The sequence below is a fragment of the Triturus cristatus genome, chromosome 9 (genome assembly GCF_964204655.1).
Source record: "Triturus cristatus chromosome 9, aTriCri1.1, whole genome shotgun sequence".
NCBI classification, from domain to species: domain Eukaryota; kingdom Metazoa; phylum Chordata; class Amphibia; order Caudata; family Salamandridae; genus Triturus; species Triturus cristatus.
Window position 1 is genome coordinate 1,192,347,407 of NC_140592.1, and position 20,026 is coordinate 1,192,367,432.

A 20,026-nucleotide genomic window follows, 5' to 3' on the forward strand; every position below is an offset into this window, starting at 1 on the left:
TTTTTAAATTTAATGAAATTGTAATTTATAGTGTTGTAGTGGGTTGGAAAGTTTGTAGGGATAAAGGGTGGGAAGGTACTTATAATTCAAAATCTTTTTTTCAATTAATATTATTTAATTTATAATTATAAGAATTGTGTATTTAATATATTTTTTTTAGCTAAATTTTACGTTTGGGTTGTTGGGTTTGTAGGGCTAAAGAGTAAGAAGTTAATTAGGTATCATTGATTCTTTATTAATTGTTTAACTGATATATTTTAGGGGTAGGTTGTAGGGGTAAAGGGTGGAAAGTTAATGAAGTAGGATTCATTATTGATTTAATATTTATTGCTTAATTGATAATTATGTAAATTGTGCAATTATATTTTTTTAAAATATTTTAGGTGTGGGTTGTTTAGTTTGTAGGGGAATAGGATAGGAAGTTAATTACTTTTTACTGAAATATTTAATTTATTAATATTTTGTAAATGATTTAATAATTTAATTTATGTTCTATATTAGACGTGTCTTGTGTTTGTAGGAGAACAGGGTGGCAAGTTATTAATGTTACAATAAATAAAAAAATATTTATTCATTTATTAATAATTATTTTAATACTTAATATGTTAATTGTGTTATACTTTTTTCATTTCCAAAACATTTTAATTCGTGGCTGTTATGCTCGTGGAAATATAGTGTGGCATTTTAATACAATTAATAATATTTGCTTTAATTGATAATTATAAAAATGTCATAATTATGTACATTTTTTTTTTAATGTAGACAATTTTTATATTAACTATTTTATATTTTTGGTTAAATGAGTTGTTAAAATATGCTATTTGTTTGAAGTGAACTACTCTCTCTACTGTTGCACAGACTGCAGTGGGAATAGTACATTTTACCCCTATAGTGTCCAATGCTTTCCCTACTGTGGCAAAGACTGGAATGGGAATAGTAAAATGTACTTCTCCGGTGTCCAACACTTTCCCTACTATTGCACAGACTGGGGTGGGAATAGTACATATTACCCCTCCGGTGCCCAACACTTTCCGTACTGTTGCACATACTGAAGTGAAAATAGCAAATTTTACCCCTTCTGTCTGTGCAACATTTGAGAAAGTGTTAGAGACTGAAGGGGTAATAGTAAAGTTTATACTGTATTCTCCTGTGCACACATACAATTCAAAATTCGTAGATGCAACTTAAACAACAGTAATATATATAGAGTTCTTAAGTAATGTTGAATGTTCTTTATTCTTATAAAAGACGCAACCAGCCGACACGTGTTTCGTCGGGGAAGAATGACCCCACGACTTTTCAGGGCTGTATAGTGACTTGTAAAAGTAGTCTATTCGGCCTGCCGGTGATAATTCCAACCCGGCAGCAGGCACAAATCCAAAGTACAACAAAACCGAGTCTGAGGAGGAGAGCTTGGTCAGAAAACGCCCCTTATGTAAAGGTGCCGCAAGTCAGAAATGATGAAAAGATCCAAAAATCGTTTCCACACACGCGAGGAAGTAGGTGCCGTCAGGACGCACAGTCGTCTTTTCTTTTTATTACAAGAAAGGAGAACACACACCTGTGTTCTGCCGTCTAACCATTATCATTCTGACATGTACTGTGAACCGTTTATCGGTTGGATCTCGTCCACATAGGATCCCAATAAACGATTTTTGGGATCTTTTCATCATTTTTGACTTGCGGCACCTTTACATAAGGAACGTTTTCTGACCAAGCTCTCCTCCTCAGACTCGGTTTTGTTTTACTTTGGATTTGTGCCTGCTGCCGGGTTGGAATTATCACCAGCACGCCGAATAGACTACTTTTACAAGTCACTATACAGCCCTGAAAAGTCGTGGGGTCATTCTTCCCCAACGAAACACGTGTCGGCTGGTTGCGTCTTTTATAAGAATAAAGAACATTCAACATTACTTAAGAACTCTATATATATTACTGTTGTTTAAGTTGCATCTATGCATTTTGAATTGTATGTGTGCACAGGAGAATACAGTATCAATTTTGTTGTAGGGTTTTCCCTACACATATTAAGGGGTTAGAAGGGTTTCCCCTTCCTGTACAGCACCATACCCACTTGCTCATTCATATATACTACACGCATATCTGCCGAGCGCCATTACTTCTTATATACTAAAACCCTGAATGTAGTTGTAATAGTAAAGTTTACCCGTTTGGAATCCAACGCTTTCCCTACTGTTGCACGTATTAGAGTAGGAATAGAAAATGTTACCCCTACGGAGTCCAACACTTTCCCTACTGTTGTATACATTGCAGTAGAAATAGTATCACTTTTTTTACACAGATGTTACTACTCCTAATATTGTTTATATACATGTAATTATTTTGGTTTAATTTTATATTATTTGGCAATTATTTGTATAAACATATATATAATGTTTTATATATTTCTTAATTATTTTTGGTACGTTTTTTCCGTTTAATTTGTTAGTTATTTTATGCATCATATATATATATATATATATATATATATATATATATATATATATATATATATATATATATATATATATATATATATATATAATAAAGTCACTGCACTCGCACAGAACTCTCGCACTCACGAACGGGTGCTGTACGGCGGGGGGTGCTCCCACCAATATTCACGCTACATGCCTCCTCTCCACTCCAGAAAAGACACAGCACTCGCGGGGGAGAGTCAATAGCTTTATTTTGACCCTCAACGCACCAGCTATTGACTCTCCCCCGCGAGTGCTGTGTCTTTTCTGGAGTGGAGAGGAGGCGTGCAGCGTGTATATATATACATACACACACACATTTTATATTAACAAATAAAACATTAAAATAATGTGAAATATATATTTTTAATAAGTGTTGTTATATACATGTATATACAAACAAATATATTTGTTTATATTTATGCAAGTATATATTTATACATAGTATAATATGTTACTTAAATGTATTTACTGTACATTATAGGAGCGGGCCGCCACACCACCTCCCATAATCGGAACCGTTCAAAACGTGACATAGCGTCTAATTTAGAGTTTGGTGGATGGGCACTCTGTCACAAATACATTTGTAATAAGGCGGACAGAATATCTGTCAAACGTTTAATGATGTACCCATCTGCCAAGCTTGAAATCAGGCCCAATTTATTTAAAATAAACATCTTCCAATATAAAAAATAGCTCTACAGCCTTAAAATATGTTTTGGTCCACATGAGCAAATAAGGTTCATATTAAAAGCATACAGGGGGGCGTGGTCTCGCTGCAGATGGAGTGAGACGCACGCCATAGGAGCTCCGGGCTGCCGCCGGTTAAAGCAGCAATTATAAGCGGTACAGCAGCCCCGGGGACACTTCGTCTGGGGATGACCAACGAGCGGACGAGCCTGGGCAGCTACTAGGAGGCTCGGGACCCTAGAGATCGAGGGACAGAGGTGTCCGCTGCGACGGAAGAGAGGCCCTGGTCCGAGAGAGCGCGCCTGCCATTTTGTGCGCCCGGACCCAGCGCCGCCCAGCGACGATGAGCTCCACCTCCACGGGCCAGGGGCAGTTGATGAGTGAGCGTGGTGGAGCTGTCAAGTGGTACGACTGTACCGGCACCCCTACTGCACTGCTTGGATCGGCTGGGTGTTGGTGGAGCCCCGGGCTGCGGAGGCGGGGAAGACCACGACCGCCATTTTGCATTCTTCCGCCCGAGGCGCCCGGGGTGAACTTCGGCCCTGTCCAGCAGCCCCTGACTGAGGACTACCAATGCTGGGGTGGCAACCTGACCCACGACCTGAATCACAAAGGTACCGTGCTTGGGGCGTGTAGACATTGCTGCTGGGGGAGCACCGTGCCAGGGGGCGCTTTCTCCCGGGAATCTATGACTGACCCTGAACGACCACGGCCTGTCTGAGCGGCGGCGCCCCATGGTTTCCTGATTCCCACACCTAATGTCCCGCAGCGGCTGGTAGGCTAGGTGGATGTCCCTCACTGCTAAGCGCCAAGCCGGCCTGCTACCGCTGATACTCTGCCATCATCCTGCCATAAAGCGGATTGTGCCCATGCGCACACACGACCCTGACTCTCCGTAGCCTCTGATCTTCTCCCGGGGGCATAGCGGTGGGTGCGGTTGGACCTCCGACTCCCCTGGCATGCACCTCGGCTGGGGTGCGGGACTTGATATTTGTGCCCCTACTACACTGCTCTGATCGGCTGGGGACCGGGGGACCCCGAGCTGCGGGGGCAGGAAAGACAGTGACTGCCATTTTGCACTCTTCAGCCCGAGGCGCCCGAGGTGAATCCTGGCCCTGTCCAGCAGCCCCTGCTTGAGGACTGCCAGCGCCAGGGCGGCAACCTGAATTACGAAAGTACTGGGCTTGGGGCGTGCCGACATTGTTGCTGGGAGAGCGCCGTGCCGGGGGGCTCTTTCTCATACTTCTATTGCCCCTGGCTCTGACCCTGAATCGGGGCTGGCTGTTTCTGAGCGGAGGCGTCCTGCAGTCCCCGGGTTCCCTCATCTGAAACTCCACAGCGTTTGAGAAGCTTGTTGGCTGTCCCCCACTACTAGACACCAGCCCCCCTTCTATCGCTGATACCCCGTCATCACCCTGTCATAAAGCGAAGCAGGTCCATGCACTCACACGACCCCGATCCTCCGGAGCCTCTGATCCTCTGCCGGGGGCATAGCGGTGGGTGCGGTTGGACCTCTGACTCCCCTGGCATGCACCTCGGCTGGGGTGCTGGCCTGAATATTTGTGCCCCTATCTGTCACTGCAGAAGGCTCTGGACTCCTCGTAGCGGAGTGTGGGGGTGCTGTTGGTAGTGGCTGGGCAGGGTACGAGGCACTGCCCGCTTGGGGCCACTTGGGAACCCCGGAGAGTGGTCACAGCTGGCGCTCTCCAGAGGGGCCACCTCCACCGCGTGTCAATCGAAGCCCTGACACTTGAGAGCGGTCAGCTCTGCCCCCGCGGTGTGTTTGGCCTATCGGCGCCATGTAGTAAAGCTCTGGACTCTACTTCATCTTCCTGCTTAATTGGAGTGTTCTCGTTGGATAGGCTTTGGTTAATGTGTGGTGCATATGGCCGCCAGACAGTGCCTTCGAAGAAGTCCTTGTCATCTACCGGTGCCGATACCTTCCTGGAATAGGGTTTTATCCCGAGGGCGTTACAGGGTATCGGTGAAACTGGGCCCTCTCGGTTCCCCAACCGGCCTTTAAGCCACGTCTTCCTACTAGCCCCGGCGTATCTTTGGGGAGATTTGGGGGGCCGTCAATGCATCACACAACCTGCGTTGGATTGCACCCCACTGGCACCCTGTCTGGGTAGCGGGACCTACTCACTTCAGCTGGACTATACAGTGCCCTCGTCAGTGTGGCACCTGTTTAAAGGGGTCACTTAACCTGGGGCCATGACCCGCTCGCGGACGGGGAAAGAACCCTCTGCAGCCCCAAAAGATAACCCGGTTACGGCCCTGTGGAATAAGCCGGGCGCCGCCACAGCAGCAGATATGGCAACGGCGGCCGGGGCGTCCTCCGAGTCGGTTACACAATCTTTCATGGCCACTTTCATGCACGAACTCAAATATGAAATTGGATCCCTTAGCACAGAGGTCCAGTCCTGCGTCAAGGAGCTCCGGAGGGACGTCGTGGAACTTGGAGGGCGGGTGGACGATCTTGAAAAGACACTTGACGCCCGATCAGAGGATCAAGAACATCTCTGGCAGCGCCTGGCCACCTTAAGAGGAGCAACATATTGAGCTGCAGGTCAAACAGGAGGACTTGGAAAATTGGGGACGTCGCAACAACCTGCGCTTGCGAGGGGTCCCTATTGGAGCAGAAGGTGCAGACATTATGACCTTTGTGGCTGAGCTGCTCCAGGAAATTAGGGGGGACGTGGATGCATCGCTGCCAGCATTGAACTGTGCACACCGAGTGTCGGGCCCTTCTGGAAGACCAGACCTTATACCAGACATTCTGACACGGGTCCACTTCTATACGGAGAAGGAAGCTATCCCCAAAGCAGCACGTGACAAGTCGGATCTCTCCTTCAAGGGTACTCCTATTCAGCTGTTCCAAGATCTTGCGCCTGCAACGCTCCGTCGCCGCAGAGACTTCCGGCCTATAACGGATAAACTACGAGAACTGGATATCCGTTACCAATGGGGTCACCAGTTTGCACTTATTTTCCAGTGAGAGTCCAAGCGCCGGGTATTGCGGTCCTTCCGCGATGCTGCTCAACTGCTCGAGATCCCAGACTCTCCACCATCGAGCCCCTCGCACTCGGCCCCCAAGGCCCGTGAACCAATAAAACCCCTGTGGTCTACAGTACATCGCTGCAGGCGACCTTCGCAACGCGGCATCTACACATCATCGCAAGAGAAGCAAGACATCATACAGCATATTCGCTCCTTGGAGGGTGGACATTCGCCTACAAGCTCTCAGTCACCTCCTAAATGACTACTCAATACACCCTCACAGCGGTACAGGTGGTCTGCTTTTATTCCTTGGAATTAGCCTTCTGCAGAATTGAGATCAGCGTCTTCTCCCCCAGGGATGCCCTATGGATGCGATCTTTCTGTGCCTGAACACGCCCCGGCGGCAATGCCGGATCAAGCTCCCGACGGTGATAGAGTCTCAGTATGACCTACCCCCACTTCTATTCCTTAGAGAGTGACATCTCCGGGATGGCCTGTGCCATGTGCCTGGCCACTGCCCGGTCTGGAATAGACTTAGTTGGCCATGTTGGCAGTGGTTACGTTTACGCTACTTTACAACTCTCTTTCCTCCTCCTCCTCTCTTTTCTATCCTACCCTTTCCCTGGGCAGGCGGACAGACCCGGCAATTCATGGGACTCCCAATGGGCGGGGCGTCCTGCACTTTCCCAACGCTTTGCGGCGATTGCTTTCGCCACACCACCGGGGTAAGAGACAGACGCCTGGTTTCCTGCCCTCACCTCACAGTCTGCGCTAGCGTTCACCCCTGACATACTGCTAACATGACCTCAGTACCTTGCTTTAAGCTTCTCTCCCTTAATGTGAAGGGGCTTAATGCCCCCAATAAGCGCTGCCAAATATGGCGCTATCTCTTACTGCAAAACCCAGACATTATCTTCCTGCAATAAACCCACCTTTTGCGTGAGGACACCTCCCGTATGACCCACCCCTGGGCCTCGGCTTCTACCAAGACAGCAGGAGTGGCAATCCTTTGTCGGGCAGGTATCCACGAGGGAGACTCCACAACAATTTGAAGTAAAGATGGTAGATTCCTCAAAGCGATGGTCAAGATTGGACATCGTGTCCTCACGTTATGCAACACTTATGCACCAAACCAGGTCCAGGACCCATTTCTGCGGGGGCTACTGCGAGAACACATCAACGCATGACGATCCCGGCCTTATCTTGGGAGGTGACTTCAATTTAGTATGGGAAGCGAAGCTAGACCGCAGTGAGGGCGCTTTTCATGGGGCGGGGGCCATTTCAGCTGCCTTAAAGAAACAATTAACTGCACTAGGCCTTGTAGATATCTGGCGATATCACTCGCCGGACACACGCGATTACTCCTACTATTCTCATGTCCACCGCTCCTACTCGAGTATTGATCACCTTTTCGTCTCACACTCCCTAGTTAAGGATACACTATCAGCGTCTATGTCCGATATTTCAATTTCTGATTACGCCCATGTGGAACTTCTTATCCAGGATAGCGTCTCCCTTCCCAACGCCCCTCAAGATGGAGGTTTCCTCTTCATGTTCTTAGAGACCCCGTTGATGCGAAAGAAATTCGAGACACATCCTATTTTGAGATCAATGATCTCCCGGAGACCCCTCTCCCAGTGGTCTGGTATGCCTTCAAAGCCGCGATTCGTGGCACTCTTACATCTATAGCTATAGCTCGGGCAATGGAGGTTTGCCTGTTCGAGGACAAACTCTCCCACGACATTAAGACGCTGGAGAGGCTGGACCAAGAACGTCCTCTGGCGATACACAAGAGGCGCTTAGCCACACTCCGAGGCCAGCTCCGGGTACACAGAAGTAATAAGGCCGAGCACGCTCTCTTAGCTTTGAGACAGCGGCTTTATGAGGGGGGAGACAAGGTGGGCACAGTACTGGCGCGCCGTCTTCGAATGCGAGCAGCTAAAGCACATATTGCCAAAATTAAAATGGATGATGGCACCTGGGCCACTACTGAGGCGGCTAAACTTCAGGCGTTCAGGAATTATTATTCGTCCCTCTATGCCAGGGAGTCGTCTGACTCGGACCAGATCCTGGCCGCCCTGGAGGCCAGTGAATGGACCCCGATTAGCGAGTACCACTCCCAATTAATGGAAGTTCCTATCACCCTCGAGGAACTTACTGGCGCTCTAAAAGATCTTCCTCTGGGCAAAACTCTGGGCCCAGACGGCTTGCCAGTCTCGTTCTACCGTGCCTTTTTACCGCAATTTCAATCTTACATTCTCCGCCTTTTCAACTCTTTTTCGGATTAGTTGGGTCCTTCCACAGACATGGCAATGGCGAAAATTGCCCTAATCCCCAAACCTGGGAAAGAACCTATGCTCTGCTCTTCATTCCGCCCCATCGCGCTTCTAAATACAGACCTTAAGCTGTACACTAAAATACTAGCTAAATGCCTCAGCATCCACCTTCCGGGCCTCATAGAACCAGACCAGGTGGGCTTTATTAACCAACGCCAAGGGGCGGACAATGTTCGCCGCATTGCGCACCTAGTAGGGTATGCCCACCACTGGAACATACCAGCCTGTTTGCTATCGCTCGATGCTGAGAAAGCATTCGACCGAGTCGACTGGGCATTTCTCCGAGCTGTGTTGCAGAAAATAGGATTGGGTCCACAAATGATCGCCAGAATCATGGTTTCTTACCTTTCCCTGCTTGCTAGGGTACGAGTCAATGGCCAACTCACCCAACCCATTTCCATCCACAGGGGAACCAGACAAGGGTGTCCCCTATCCCTTCTCCTCTTTGCCCTTGTGGTTGAGCCACTGGCCATACTGATCAGGCAAGACCCAGATATTCATGGAATCAGGCTCGGGGGCCTGGACCATAAAATAGCTTTGTTTGCAGATGACTTTCTTACTTTATCCAACCTGCGGGCTTCCTTACCTGCCTTGCATAAGTTGCTCCAAATGTACGAACAGGTTTCGGGCCTTAAGATTAACCACACGAAATCATGGGCTTTAAACCTCACGATCCCCGCGGATGAGGTCTCTGTGCTACTGTGGAAATATGGATTTTTATGGTCAGTTATGTCCCCTATCTTGGACCCCAACGGTTTCATGTATAAATCACAAGTACATGTATGTTCCCTCCAGTTCCAGTTATGAAGACGCAAACACATGTGCGTCCACCGTCAACATGTCCTCTTTCAGATCCGCCATGAATGGGCCGGATATTCTATTCCTAAGTATGAAAGGCCACCGGCTTTATATGGTTCATTTATGCCATTTTACAGTCCAGGCGAATAGGCCCTGATTCTGCCATTAAGCCTTTTCCTGCCTTCTGCCTCTGAAAGCTCCAGTCTGAGCTCGCATCTGTACCCATGAACTTTGTCCTACTCCCTGCGCGGCTAACGGTGCCTGACTCGATCTGTCTGCTTGCCAAAAACTGTATTTCACCTTCAAGATTATCTGCTCTGCTCCGCTCCTCACCCAATGCATTCCTGTCTAGTAGTTTAAGTAAACATTCTTCCAGCTACCGAGCAAAAGGCCCGGCTTCTCTGTCTTTATACAAGTAATTCATAGCCCTGTTACCATGGAACATTCCTACCCCCTCGCATCTAGTGTAGACACTTAGACGCTTGTACACGCACTAACAGTCAGTATAGTCAGTATAGTCAGTATAGAATAAGATTCTATCCTAAGAGACCTCTCTTCTTGGATAACATAGTTCTTTAAACATAGGATGTTAGATATGATTTGGGATTAGGTTGACATAACCCCAGACTTCTGTCTCCACATGTAGAGCTAAATGTCAAGTCCCCTTCACCCCCTAGTCGCACGTCAATCACACGTCATGCTGCTGCGCGCGCATCTCTGCCAAGTATTTCGGCTGACATTGCGAAATTCTTTCATGGAACCACCTTATTGTGACATCATACCTGATGACGTTCTTTAAGTTACGCCCAGTTACACCCACTTTAGTTACGCATGTATGTTCTTATCTTTGTTATCAACTGTTACGCCTCCTGCATCTGTTTCACTGTAATGCCTATTGTATAAAAATGATTACTTGTCAATAAAGTTGGTCCTTCACTTCCTGAACCTTCGTGATGATGGAATATGGAGTCCTCAATTCGAATTGATTTTGGAATAAAGCCCGTTCCGAACCTCTAATACCACGGATTCTGCCTCTTATTTTACTGAGCTATTATTATAGATATTCCGCATCAAATTAAGTTCCGGTAATTAAATTATTTACCACACTACAATCTCTTGTTCCCTATCAGTGAGCATCCCGCTCCATTCGGTATCTGGGACTTAACTTGACCTCCTCTCATGCCACATGGACCCAAGCAAATTGGCAAGAGTGCAAGACTGCGGCTATAGCTGACTTAAGGGCATGGAAACCTCTGTCACTCTCCTGGCTGGGGCGCTTAAATACAATCAAAATGTCGATCCTCCCAAAGATACTTTATCTTTTCCAGACGCTACCCACGCCCATTCCAGAGCACCAAATCCAAGGCCTCCAGCGAGAGCTCAAAGGGTTTGTATGGGGAGAGAAAAAGCCGCGTTTCTCCAACAAAATACTCATGCTTCCGCGAGACAGAGGAGGGCTGGCCTGCCCCAACCTGCTAGAGTACTATTGGGTGTCTCACCTCTGTTTCCTTTCTGAATGGATGGCGTGGGAAAGCGAGAAGGTCTGGTTCCATATGGACCGGGCAGTGACTTGTCGCCCCATGTGGGACTTAGCATGGCTTTCACGAGAGGCACGCTCTCGTAGCGCTTACCTTGCAGTTCCCACCAAGACTGTGCTCGAGATATGGGATAAAGTAGCAGTGCGCAAAGGCATCACGTCTTTCCCGTCCCCTCATACTCCCATTGCTCGCAATGCTCACTTTCCGCCGGCCCTTCATCCCCCCTACTTCGCAAACTGGACTGAAGGGGGCTGCAGGACAATTCGGGACCTATTTATAGGGGGCTCTCTTAAAACTTTTGAACAATGAACAGGAATACCAGCTAGCTGAGGGGGCACAGTTTCAGTATGTCCAACTCAGATATTGGGTACAGGCATCCTCGCTGACACAAGCGGCTACTCGGGCCCTCACCCCGTTCGAACAGTTGGTATGGTCATTTGACAACAGTAGGGGATTAATATCTCGCACATACCACGTTCTCCAGCATTCACAGCGAACCGCCCCACACTCTTATCAGCAGCGGTGGGAATCAGCCTCTACTACCGATATTACGCCCGCCCAATGGGTACATCTATGGCGGGATATCCCCAAGGTCTTCCGCAGTGTCCCCAAGAGGAGTCTGCCTACAAGGTCATGACGCAATGGTACTACACCCCTCACAGATTGCACACAATGTTCTCTACCACCTCATCCGTATGCCGGCGCTGCACTGGGGCCACAGGTTTGGTGGACCTGTCCACTCTCGACCGTCTTCTGGAAGGAAGTTCTCAGTCATATTAGACTGGTGTTAGGTTACCCGCTCCCAGAGGACCCACTTACAATCGTCCTGGGCCTCTGGCCGGTGAACCTGCGAGCCACGACTTGACATGACCGGCACCTCAGCCTACATATGCTGGGGGCTGCCAAACAAACCATTGCTCTTTATTGGAAAAAAGCGGAGGCATCTCCGATCAACGTATGGTTCACCCGCCTGTGGCACATAGTGGCGATGGAGCTCCTTACAGCGCGACTACAAAACCAAGACGCTAAGTTTACCAAATGGTGGAGCCCACTGGTGGATCACTTATGACGACTGGAATATGCTAGACTCAAACCCCCGAGGTTGAGGGCCCTCCACCTCTTCGATGATGCAATTTCCCCTCCAAACGCAGAAAACCTAGGAATGCGCGCAACCGGTCAACCTGAATGGTCTATGGGGTGCCCCCCCTTAAACCATGAGACCCTCGCTCTCCCTTTGCTGCAACTGCCGCTGACCCTGGTCCGCATGCTCTCAGCGCTTGCTAGCGACCCTCAACACCATAGCGTTAGCGCTCTTGCAGTCCACAGCTTTGGTGGTGCCAGCCTCTCCCCCGCCCATCCCCCCAGCCCTCTTTCCCTCCTTCTCTCTTCTGCTCCACATTTCACACCTTTTTTTCTCTCTCCCCCCGCCCCACTTGATTCTTTGGGGACTTTCTCTTCCCCTCTCTCCCTTCCTAGTTCTTTTTCTTTAACTATCTATTTCTATTGGAGTTGATTTGTTTTGCAGTCTGAAGGAGCTCTATCACAGTGTTTCTTCAATACAGTAGTCTCTGCACGCGGCCGGCCCAGTCTGGGTTGTAGGCGACTTGCTGTGTAACCCAACATAAGTGTGATGTCAAATAATGCCTTTATAGCACATATTGAATGCTAATCAAACCATGTCGCCGGTCCATCACAGGGTTGTAGGCGACTAGCTGTTTTTTACGCTGCATCTCCTTCTATTCTTTAATAAAAAGAGTTAAAACAAAAAGCATACAAGGATGCAACGCCTCAATCCTAAAAATAATTATGGAATAATGACAAGTCTGACTTTAAGGAAGACCTCCATTTAGAACAACCAGTGCGGAAGCATAGTTTGTGACAGCACAGAAACCTGATTAATGAGTTCTCGGAGGAAATAATATTGAAAACCATCTGCATATCTTGGTAAAGCAATTCCACCTTGCCCTTGTACTAGCTCGGTGCATTTTTTCCCCTAGTGAGCTTGACAATCATGCAAGTCCACTGAGGGTTCTTCTGTTTTACCAGCTATTGGACATCGGAGTATCCTTCAATGAGGATGACTATTGTCGCCACTACCTAGGAGGCTATTAGTGGTGACAGTGGTGGTAGCATGAGATTCCAATAGGAAGCACATGCCTTTTTACCTGTTCTCCTGTCCGTGGATGGACTACTGCCTACTTCCTGGACAAGGTTCTGTTCAGTCTACTAGAAGTGCAGTTCCTAGTCTTCTGGAACATGCATTAGGGGCCTCCTTTTGTGTAAGCAAGTGTGTGGATCACCTACATGTGTGGCTGGACATCCATTAAATGTCACATGTGTATATTAAGTGTGTGGGTAGTTTTAAATGCCTAGACATCCGTTAGACACCACATGTGTGTGCTGCATAAAAGGATGGCTTTTATGCTGGCTACTAAGTCCTACTCTACCACTGGGGTATGCATGTACGCATCACCCCCTGTTGTCTCTTTTAGGTGGAGTGTGATAGCTGAACAAATCATTTGAAGCATCGACAGCTTGTCTGCCAGAACGAAACCTATCCATACTCATCACCTGTCTGAGATGAGCATCCTTTAAAGAATGGCCTCCTTGTCTGGAGAAATTCTTTATTTCAGCCAAGCCAACATATACAGCCTCAGGATGGTCTGCAAGGTTGCTTGACTTGGAAATGAGAGTATCTGATTTTGATTAGCTTAACTTCTATTAATACTATACTGCACGTAAATACCACTAGTGTTTCTTTTCTGGTACCGATATTACTTGCAAGAAATACCCAAACAGCTGCCAAGACCACTGCTTCTCGTTGAATCAAAAGTCATCTTTAAGGTGCTATGCCTCTCTAAATACATTCTCCAAAAGAGATTTTCTGCACTCCACCCCATGAAACTCAACCCATTACTTCTTGAGAAAAGTATCTTTTCTCATTTAAAAAGTCTCCAGCCACGAGGCAATATAGTTATTTTGAGTCATGGCAGTGCTATGCCCATTTCACTTCTTTGCAACAAGAAACGCTATGGGCAAGCTTGTCGTAACCGCCTTCAAAAAAGCCTCCCAATTACCTCAAATTAAAATGAGTTTTGAAAATTACGAGTCTTAATGGACTTCAGAAAGAAGAGGAAAAGAACAAGAAGAATATCTTTTAATGGTCTACTCAATATCTTGAGGGCACATTTAAAGCTATTATGTGTGTTAAAGATTAAAACAGAGACATGGCTTACTTCTGTTCTCAGGTGAGCAAGTGGCAAAACATTCTCTCATGTCATGTGTGACAAAGGACTGGGTGCAGATGTATCATAATTGAATTTTGGGAGTCCTTAATAGAGAATTTTACAGATTCGCTATTAAGGACTCGCAAAATGCAATTTACGTAGGTTTCGCAATTTAAATAGTGATTCCTACGCATTCCTTATTTGCGACTCGCAAATTGCGAGCCACAAATAAGGAATGGCTTCTCATTCATTTCTATGGGCCAAGAGGAACATTGAAATGAATGGGAATTGCATGCGCAATTTGCGAGTACCCAATAGGTACTCGCAAATTGCGCATGTAATTTCAAGGGTGCCAAAAGGACACCCTGTTGCACCCCTGAAATATGCATGTGTGTACATGTGGCGCACATAGATGCCCTAAGGGCATGTATGTTCGCCACAAGACAATTGGGTGATGCAATAGGCTGAGATTTGTGGCACGACTGAATGGCTTGTCTTCTCTGGTGGTAGCAGAAATGATTCATCTTTGTATTGCCATTGCTTACAAGTAAGAAAAACCAAGTCTTTACCCTTCACCCAAAATGCGGTTGCTTGTCAATGGTTCTTATGTATTCTAGGAGCGAGTTCCCTAATTTTTCGCCCTGTTCACAAAAGGACGGATTTGTTTTCATAGCACGGATGATAAGGAGAGGTGCTAATCGGGATCACAGTGTAATTTTTTGTGTGTATCTTGTAACCTTTATTTGTAAAAAAGCTGGTCTATTTTCATGTATGCTTTGTATGTAATACACAGTACCTTGAATGTAGATTTTCTGCCTAAATGGAGCCAGTGAAAGATGTTTAAGATAGGGTAGATGTTATTGAGTAGGTTTACATGTAGGATGTGTCTTCACACTGCATTCTGCATTATTTGAAGGTGTCTTATAGCTAAGAGTGAGATTTCTATGATAGAGCCTATTTGTTGAATGCAGCCAAGATGGGTAGTTGCCCGAGTTTTCTGTGCAAATTCTAGACGATAGAAGCTGCACATTGGGTCTCCATGGTAGAAATGTGGATTTTGGTAATTAATTTGAGGGTTCCTAGAAAGAGCTCACTCCGTGATAACTCCTAGGTTTCTTACTTGAGTTGAGCTAGTTGGTGGTGCCCCCTAAGTTCTTAGGCCCTGGCTAATAAAGGATCGAAATGTTTTCAATCTCGACATGTGAGTGGTTCTAAGGCAGTCCCCTAGTTTTAACTCTCAACGTCCTTTGTTCTTTCTAATTTTAGGACTGTCTGAGTATTATCTGTGTAGTTAAAGCGCATCAGCTGAAATTACTTAAAGTACTATGGTGCAAGGGTTTATGAAAAGAAATGACTGATCCTTGCAGTAGTCCTGCAGTGATGTTGTATGTTTCAGAGGTAAATGAGGATATTGAGATAATGCTTTGATCCGTCCGTAAGGGAAGAATAAAGTCAGACAAGGATGCTTCTTTCAAAGCTGATTAATTTTGAACTTGTGAAGCCCAATGTCAAAAGACGTAGATAGTGAAATTATAAGGCAGTTACCTGGATAGGTGGTCAGATGGTAGTATGTTATCTTATTTCATGTTTTAGATCTGAAAGAAAGCTGCTAATATCAGTTTTTCATGGAATGGTCCATTTCAGATCGCCCTGTAGTTCTTTGGGTCTGTCTGGATCCAGGTTATGTTTCTTATTTTTGATCATATGTAAAATGTCTTGAATTCTTCTGAAACAGTCCTGTTAGTGAGTTATTATGTCCATAGTAGATAGCTTGACTAATGCAGATCGGATCGTCTTCCAAACTGATGGGGGCAAGGGTCTAAAGGTGAAGTCGCTGGCCCACTGATGTTTATCAAGTCCTTGGGTTCTTGCAGTAGCAGTTTCTTTAAGGACATTCTCTAAGGAATAGTTCTTCCTGGCATGGCTGTTCTTTTCGCCAACACATTTTATTGATTTTTGAGGTAAATATACAAGACCCCTTGCCCCCATCTCCCAAGGCATTATATATAGATATGCACATCAGTCATGGATTGCAGACCCGGATGCATTTATGTTCGGACTCCATTATCTGTTCGTAGTATGGTAGCTTTTCCTCGTGATGGTGCCGTCTCTATAGTCCGCTCGTGTTTCCCATAGTTTTGAGTACTTCTGGGGCACCCTCTAGCCTCAAAGACCGGTTGCTCCCTGGTCATGCACCAGCAGCAGCGGCTCCTCCACAATGGCGGAGGAGCATCACCCGACTGGCTCTGAGCCAGCAGCTGAAAAATAAAACAATTTCTTACTATCGTTTATTTTTCAGCAGCTGGCTCTGAGCCTGTGTGCAGGGAGGTGTGGATCCGGGCCATGTCGGGGGGTGGAGAGGAGTGGCATGTGCATTTGTACATTTGTAATGGTGCATGTCAGTTTGGCAGGCCATTTTACGCCGGCCAAACTGACATGTGCACTTTGCTTTCTCCAACACGGCTATATCGTACAGCCAGGTAGAAGAAACAACACAGACCTCTTGTGTCCGAGAGAGCATCTTTTCAGCCCGATTAGGCCAATCCCCACGCTGCTCTTATGCTTGAAAGCAGTGCGGGGATTGGATGGGGAGTCTGTGATGCTGCACCCCAGGGACTGCTGGTAGCAGCAGAGCAGGAAAGCAGTGAGAGGCGAGGCGGGCGTCATCATGAGGTAAGTTTTTATTTTTCATTTATTAATCCCCTGCATGCTTTCCATGCTCCCCACCCTCCCCCGCACTCCCTCTACCCGCCCCCTACTTTTGAGTGATATCAGCCGCCACTGTGCACCAGTTCATTCCCCACTTAAATTTTGCAAGTGAGGGTGGGGCCATTGATTTTTCATCATGCGATATCCCTTTTCGTCACGGTCAAACCCAGCCAAAGCAGCATTAAGCCATGGTGATCCATATCAAGATCAGTGGGGATGGGGAGGAGGGTAAACTTAAGCTCCTGCGCTATGGGTTGTCCCAGTACATGATCTAGACAGGAAAGGACCGGCACCCAGTACGGGTGTAGCATCATGCACCCCCAACATGTGACTTTTCTTAACTTGGGTTGGGAGCCAGAAATTGTGTGAAATAAGTGTAGTGCTAGTGTTTTAGCTTTGCAGATGAAGTGATGTGCCGTCCGGCGGCAGTAATCTTGTGACTGAGGCATTGTTACTGAAGTGCATTGAGGGTTGTGGAATGCTGATAAGATTTTGTGGAGTTATTTTGTGGGGTATTTGCCATCTGAGATCCTGTTTGAGTAGTGTGCTTTCTTGAGGATTGATTTATTGATCCTGTTGTGTCTTTTGAGGGATACTTAGCGAGGGGACATTTCTCTATTTGTGCCATGGTCAATGGAGAATGTGAAGTGGATACATTGTTTATCTTGTTTATTTAATTATTTATCCATGGTGTCTTCTGTTTCTTTCCAGGGTGTAAAGAAGTTCTGAGGGGGTTTATCTTGATCAAAACTTTGTTCATCCACTCGTACAATATTTTTTTATAGAAGCAACTTGCATCAGGTTTGATAACAGTAGTACGGTGAGTAACAAGCCTTAACATGTTAACTTTTTTCCATTGTCTGTAGGTACCAACATGCGAAGGAGCATTGATTGTTGGTTTTAATGGAATGAGATCAATGAAATGAGGTGCAGAGCTAAGGCATAATTCCTCTGATCTTGACCGATTCTGAGTTACTTGAGAACAGCGTCACTGTATATCCAGCTTTGTGGGTAGCCCTGAGATGAGATGATGGAGGTTGGGGGCTTCCAGATCAGTTATGCCTTATGGTGGAGGAATTTCTGGTTTGTCTAACCAGATATTTAGTAACCTGAGAATGCATTGGTTAGGATGTTTCTGATAAAGAGCATGTGAAGCCACCATTACCCAGAGGAAAGTCTATACAGTATTTGAATGTAGTGGTAGGATTGCATTTTATTACCAATAACTTGCAGTCTGAAATTTGTATGTCTTTCCTTTCAGTTCCAGCAATCAAGTCCTTGAATTTTATTGCCAAGCATACTCCAGCTGTTCCTTGCCGGTGGAACTGGTTAAGGGAACACTGGTACCATGCCATCTCCTAATCATTTTTCTGTAATAAAGAACAGGTCAGGTCTTGTATCAGTTATTAGGTTAAAGATATATTTTGTCTTTTCTTGCCCAATGACTGAGGCATTAGGCAGTAGACAGTTTAGGTTGGGAGAATAGTATGTGAAAGAGGGATGATTACGCTAGGTTCAGAGTTCAACTATGATGGGTGAGAGAAGACTAAGAAATTCGTTAGGTGGGGTGATGTGTGCTGGAGTTTTATCTAGGGGTTGCTAATGTAGAGGCAATAAATGTGGTACATAGAATAGTGCCATTTTCCTGCTCATGAAGACTTATTTAATAGGGTTCATCTGGCGAGTGGAGAGAGGCATTTTCATGGCGAGTGTGAGTGGCTTTTGCATGTCTTTTTGTGTAGGGCCGGACTATACTTATGATTTGTGGTGCTATTATTGCAGGTGTGAAGGGAAGGACTGGATTGTACAGGGTGTGCGGTGTTTTATTTTTTTAATCCTATTTCCTGATGGTGGTAGATGGAGTGTGTGCTAATGGTCATAGTATGAGGTTAAGATGTAACTTGAATTTTCAGTAGCTCACCACTGATGATGTCCATCTAAATCACTGTTCTATGACGGTATTAGAAAGAGTGTTGCGGAGGGTGTAATTAGTAGGTAAAGGGCAGTTGAGTATTTTGTGGTCTCGTTTTGAAGTGTTTGTAATAACATGACTGAAGGAAGTAGAAGGTGGTGTCAGATGTTTGGTGAATTTGCACTGGTAGTTGATGGATGGCAGACAATCTTGGAATTCTTCTTTTTACTATCTGTTTAAGATCTTGAATCCTTTTTGGAGGATGTGCAAAACAAATGCTGTAATATCACCCAACTTAGAAAAGAAAATGTGATAGAGCATATTCCACTATTAGTTTTAGTTGGTAGGGTATAGCAATGAACATAGTGTGTTTCTGATTACACATCTCCGACGTTCTTTTTGACACCACCTGATGCACCAATCAGCACGATGCCACCATCGCAGTTTTGAGTAATTATTTTGCCTTAGCTCTGGGAAAACAAAGTTTACTTACTTCATTTGGTATAGCGGTGGCAAGGGCCGATAGGGAGTGGGCCCAAAGTGCCAGAAGAAGCTCTTTGCTGAGCCGCGTGGCACTCCCATGCTGATTTATAAATAGACAAATAAAAAAAGTATGTTTTAGCCAACATGATGTGATTTTAGGTGGCGATGCTTGAGGAGCTACATAACCGAATCCATCAACAAGGCAAATGCAGTGGGGACTCAGGACTGTGAGATCCAGCAAACTGTAAACCAGTCAGCACAGGTGGGTGTATGTGCAGCCCTCTGCATGGTGTCCTCTTGATTCTGGCAGTAAACCACATACTAAAGCACACAGTGGTATGAGGTGTTTAGCATGGGAATCAACTAGAGGTGTTATGGTCCACTTTGAGAGAGAGGTAAACCATGACAACTGAATTGTAAGCCGCACAGAAATTGGTGACTGCAGATGGCTGCTGAAAACAGCAAAGATAACATTGCAGAATGCTGAGGGGGCCAAAAGCAATGAGAGGGGAGCTGAAAGGGAGAGAACAGGGGTCTCCTTGTGTGAAGGAGGTTGCTATTGAATGCACAGCTCTGCAGCAGTTTGTTCAGAGCACTCAAATGTACACAGGCAAAGACTGCACAACTCTAGACACCATTTCAGAACTATGACCATCCCAATTACAAGGGGGGAGGGGACTAGGAGTGAAACATTGCCTATCTAAGAGTGGTCCCACATCATCCCATCCCAATGAGGCAGTAAAAGAGACAGTGCTGCAGATGATATAGAATCCTGGGGAATATCATGGATCCTCAGACTTTATCTATAGTGCTACATGCAAATGGGTGAAGGTGATAATAACCCTTTCCTGTATCG

At 46.1% G+C, this 20,026-nt stretch overlaps 1 protein-coding gene across 2 annotated transcripts in view; it reads right to left on the reverse strand.

Annotated features, from left to right (window-relative positions):
- Positions 1-20,026, reverse strand: part of ZFYVE26 (zinc finger FYVE-type containing 26) — a 740,905-nt gene that overhangs the window by 591,438 nt on the left and 129,441 nt on the right. The gene's annotated exons all lie outside the window — the stretch shown is intronic.